The following is a 6,000-nucleotide window of genomic DNA, read 5'->3' as shown; positions in this document are numbered from 1 at the left end:
GGTGCTTCCTACTGTTGGTCTACTCCTTGGACAAGGATTTACCCTGACTAGCCATGGCCCATACCAGAGGAATTTCTCACCTTCAGAGACCAGCAGGGACCTTGTTATCTTTAAAGAGGCATTAATTCCCTCTGTGACTGCCGACAATCAAATTCTAAAGAAATGAATCAACCCCTTTATATTTCTCTGGCCAACAGGGACAGAATGTCTGCAAAGGAGACCCTGACTCCTCTATTAAACACCTCAAGATTCCAGAGCTGGGAAAATACATCCTTTGTCCAACACCGAGGAGAAGAAGTGGGAGATATGTCACATGACCTGCCCCAAGCTATTAAAACCTGTAATATTGCCATGTGGAACTGAACCCAGGCAGTCTACCATCTTACCAGCTAACAGGCAGCACTAGAAAGAGCTCTGTCCTGGTCAATTGCCTGGCACTCATTGTGAACTATGGAACATTGTAACCTCTGTACCTGTGCCTTCAAGATTATTTCATCTCTATGTGCCTTCTCCCAACATGGAAGTCCTTGCTTCTGGGAAAGACAGATCACCCTGAAACAGTTAGCCTGCTACCCTCTGAAGGAATGCGCCACTGGACTTTTGATTCTAGATTCTGTACTCACATGAAACCATAATCTTATCATTATCCTGGCCTTGCCCTCTACCCCTTTCTTTACCTTATTCCTTGTTGTGATTTGTAAGTCCCAATTGCATGGCTGTTGCGGGGTGACCAAGTTGGTACTTTAGATAGAGTAGTTCTGCAGACACTTCTTAGGTGGAGCACATTCTGTTTATTACTGATAAGTAATTTAAAATTCAGTTTTTCTGGGAGTTTCCTTTGGCTTGTAGAATGTCTCAGCTCTACAACTTCAGATGCTTTGTTAGGAGCCTCATTTTCTGGAGTTGTCTGGACATCAGATTCTTCGACAGGTACCTGCAAATCTGTTTCCTCAACTCTTGTAGGTACAACAGGCACTTCCGACACATCTGTACTAGATTGAGTTCTCTCAACACGAAACGTTGAATCAGTCATGAACACTGGTGGTCTTTCTTTTCCTCAAATGATCCATGTGAATCCATATGACTCAGCCTTCCACCTTCATATGGTAAGATAGAGGATCAGTCACCGCACTTATTTCACCCAGTAACCACTTTAGTTCTTCTCCAAAGTTCTTCACATATGCCGTCTCTCTGACGGTAAATTTTGTCTCACGACTATGCCAGTTGTGTCCAGTTTTCTGACTTCCTTGACTCCTTTCCACCTTCCCCCCTAAATTCATCATTATTAAGCTCAATCTCACCCTGAGACGGCATTTCATTAAAAATTCTGCAGGTGTGACACCTGTGGTTGCATGAGGGGTGGTCCTATAATGAAAAAGAAAGTATGCTAGCTTGGTTGCTAGGGAATCTCCAGTTAACTTTTGCATGCCTGACTTGAACGTTTGAATGGCTCTTTCAGCCAGTCCGTTTGAAGAAACGTGGTACAGCAATGTTTTCATATGAGTTATGCCACTGGGACTGATAAACCATTGAAACTCAGCACTTGTACATGCTGTGCCGTTATCAGAAATGGCCATTTCTGGTAGTCTGTTGATGACAAAACTTTGACATAGCTTCTCAATTGTAGCAGAAGATGTTAGTGATTTCACCTCATATACGTCCCTTCATTTTGAATGAGCAGAACATTATTCCCAAGAAAGGTCCCACATAGTCAATGTGTAATCCTCTCCATGGTCTCCCTGGCAACTCCCAAGGGTGTAACAACGCTGTTGAAGGTAACTTCTGTAATTACGGACACTGCACACAATTCTTCACTGAGCTTTCCATTTCTCCATCCATTCCAGGCCACCGTAGATAGCTGCATGCTATGGTCTTCATTCAGGATATTCCTGGATGTGCAGTGTTGTTCTATCTGCGTCAACCTGGCTACTTCATAAAATTATCATTTTTATTTTAAAAATGGGCAAGGCGTTATCTTGACTAGGCATGATTCATACCAGGGGAATTTTTAACCTTCCAAAATCAACAAAAGAAATGCACCAACACCTTTTACATTTCTAATGTAGAACTTTGGCCAATGGAGTCGGTGGGCTGAATCATCCCAGATTTGCACTAAGTGCAGTAGCGGGCAGGTAAAATGATATTTTACCAGCCAGCCGCGATGGCAGGTTTTCACTCAGTGTCCTTCCAAACCCACCACACGACTTATGCACTCCCTGGAAACACGTCAGTTCCATGGTGGGCAGGCTCCAATTCGCCTGCCACACCATCACCTTGCCGCTTCATCACGCCAGGTGCCATGTTTAAAGTCCAGCCATGTGCACGCATCTCAGGGCTTCTAGCCCATGACTACTTCAGGGAAGATGTCCATGAAAGGCTAAAGCCCCCAGGTTTATTGATCTATTGCTGAAATGCCACTTCGACGCCAAGGAGTTCCGCCATGATGTCCTCTGCCCCCACTCTAGCCGCAGGACCAGCAGCGGCACCACCAATCCAGCACGGGAGGTAGTGGCAGTGGTGATCAGTGCCAATGCTACACAGAAGAGGTTGGCCATCCAATGCAGCTAGAGGATGAATAATCTCACCCATGCAGCCAGGGTATGACAACCATCTCATCACTCTAAACTTACACACTCAAGCCCACCACACATTCACTGACATCTCACTCAGAGCCAGCTCAAGGAACATCACCACCCATTCTTACACACATGCCCTCCCATGTCCATATGGCCGCATCTCCTCTGGAGACTGCCTCCTCAGCCCTCACCATCTTGAGGCCACTTGCACAAATCAACATGTGCCCACCCCCCCCCCCCACACCCACACACACACACCCTGGATTATCCTCCATACCCAGGGCAGTCCTTGTCCTGCAGCCATTGCCTGAGGCCACTTCTCCCCTTCCTCAAGCAAGAACTTGCCCTGCAGCCATTGAAAATCTATAAGGCTGATCTGTAGGTAGAGACCGACCAGTGAGACCCCAAAAGTGGTGGGTGCTGTCTGTGAAGCATGGCGCTGATGGCTGCGAGTGCTGAGCGAAGCAAGGTAGGCAAACAAACCTTGAAGTCCCGTGCGAAGTGCAGCCCTCCAGGTGCATGTTGCTTCTGTGCTATTGTGAAACACATCGACGTGTTTCCGCACCAATGTGGGCGGACGATCCTGCGGGGTGGGGTGGAGAGAATGAGTCCGGTGGGATGGCCTGATAATGATATGCTGATGTAATACAATGAGATTCCCGACGTCCATTGTCAGGAAAGGCAGCCCGCCATCAGCAGGCTAAGTGGACGATCACGAACTGGTTTCATGCCGTTGTGAAACTGATCACACCATATTGTCCACTCATGGCACCGAACAAGCTCAATGCTGGTGGACACGGAAAATCCTGTCTGCAAAGGGCAAAGGGGACCCTGAACTCTCTATTAAACACCTCAAGATTCCAGAACTGGAAAATACATCCTTTGTCCAACACCCAGAAGAAGAAGTGGGAGGTAAGTCACATGACCTGCCTCAAGCTGCTAAAACCTGTAATATTGCCTTATGGAACTGAACCCAGGCAGTCTACCATCTTACCACCTAACAGGCAACATTAGAAAGAGCTCTGTCCTGGTCAATTGCCTGGCCCTCATCTACACTGTGAACTATGGAACATTGGAACTTCTGTATCTGTGCCTTCAAGATTATGTGCCTTCTCCCATCGTGGAAGACCTTGCTTCTGGGAAAGATGAATCCCCAGCAACAGTTACCCTGCTACCTTCTGAAGGAATATGCCATAGGATTTTTGATTCTGGACTCTGGACTCACGTGAAACCATAACTCTTATTTTTATTGTGGTCTTACCCTGTACCTTTTTCTTCCACTATTCTTCTTTTATTGTTTGTGTGCAAGTAGAGGCAAACGTTTCCAAACCACTTTGTGTGTTTTGTGTGTGTGTAAGCATAAACCAGCCCTCTTAGTTTACCTTATTTTGAGTTTGTTGTGGGGTTATTAATAAAGGATTGGATAATTCCAAAACTGAAGGGTTGGGGAAAATATGCCACCACTTATAAAGGGAGAAATCCAAAATCAATTATGGATGGGTAGTTAGTGAAGAAATCAGGACTGCTGGAAATTAACTCTCCTTCTGTTTGTAACATTGGGTTCCCTTGCTCTGTCCCAGCATTCTCCTAGTTATAGCACTAAGCTGGGTCCCATGAACGTTGTTTTTGTGCCACACAGAAGCACTCCTAACGTTTTGGATGGTCAAGCTCTTTAACTTAAATAAAAAACAAACTGGAATGGAGCATGCACAGCCTGTCACCTTCTCACATTCTGCACATCTGCAGAACTACTGGGCCTGCTGGGAAATGGAGTCATCAGCCTCCACCAAGACCAAGCAATGTTGCCATTTCTTACCAATGTAAATGGTTTATATTTACTCAGCAGATTTTTTTGGTGGAGAGGAATGATGATATTAGTTTCTAAGTTGCCTGGTAGGAATTTTATAAAATACAATTGCCCTCTAAAAATAAATATTGGCAGTAAAACTAATGGAATCTTGTGAAATGTACTTGCAATGAAACTCAAGAAGGGTGACTGGCAGTTGACATTTTCTCCACCTTCTCTCATACAGTATTCATCTTTCTGTATGAGAGTGCTAATCCATCACATAAAATAACAAAAATTTTCTTTAATAAAAAGCATTTAAAATCACACATTTGCAAACGTTAGATATTAATACATTTGCCCACCTTTGCTGCACCATTATATGCTATCCTGCACAATGTCCCATTTTATTCATTATGAATTAAACTTCTGTAATGTTTTTGCACTGAATTTAAGTTAGTACCATGCCCAACATATACACTTACATTAGGTTCAAATAATCTGCACAAAAGTTATTTACATAAAATAAAAATAAAACTTTGGCACACAAATAGGCATCAAGATATAACAAAAATTCTGATAATAAAAATATTACGAATCCCTTGTTGGCCTAGACTCAGTAATCTGATCAATTGTTAATTCAGTGATGCTGACTATATCCTATAGTTATTTATGAAACTGAACTATAGCAATAGTCTTCATATTTAAATGATTGCCACTGTATTTAATTATTCTTTTGCGGTAATATCTTTTTTTAATATTATCTAGACTGAGATATCTAAATCAATCCTAAAAAAAGCTGAGATATTTTGATTCAAAAGCATTAACTTCTGTTGTCTACTGGTATACAAGAGGTTCATTTTGAGAATTGATTCTATTGACAGTAATCCACATTTGTCAGGACTGTATAGTGCAATAGTGGATTTGCTTCCTGTTATTTTCATCTATTAAATGGGGGATGGAAGATTGTGATTAATACGGGAAAAGGCTGCAGGAGAACATTAATAGGCTGCTGAATGGGCAGATAGGTAACAGATGCACATCAGTGTGAAAACTGAATTGGTACAATATGCAAATAAGAATATCAAAAGGAATTAAGCTTAAATGGAAAGATTTTAAATGGAGCAGCACGATGCAGAGATATGTAAATCATTAAAGCCATTGGTGCAAGTAAGTGGGGTCATTTTTAAAAAAGCCAAATTTTACTCTTAGTTTTGTTTCTGGAAAGCCAAAGCAAAGAGGGAATGTTGAACTTGTACGAATGGAGTTTGTATAACCTGTTTTGGGAAAGGAGAGCAATGGGAACATACAGTGTAGATTCATTTGGATGTTACCTGGGATGAAGGGATTTTTTGGAAGAGAGATTTGTGAAGTTTGGTCTTTTTTCACTTCAGCTTTAAATCTTAATGGCCACCTTGGAAGAGCTCTTCTAGATTTTAAAGGATTATGATAAGGTAAGTAGTGAGAGACTGTAACAAGAAGGCATTATAACAAGGGGGAGGTGGGGGGCGGTGGGGGGGGGTTGGCTTCAATACCCACCACCAGAGTGGCTCGGTAGCACCACTGCAAACTTAGCTGGCTGAGTCCTGAAGTACATAACTGCTCAACTGGGTCAGTGACAGGTGATGAGGGAACAAC

Source organism: Carcharodon carcharias, chromosome 2 (assembly GCF_017639515.1).
Source record: "Carcharodon carcharias isolate sCarCar2 chromosome 2, sCarCar2.pri, whole genome shotgun sequence".
NCBI lineage: Eukaryota > Metazoa > Chordata > Chondrichthyes > Lamniformes > Lamnidae > Carcharodon > Carcharodon carcharias.
This window is presented reverse-complemented; position numbering follows the sequence as displayed.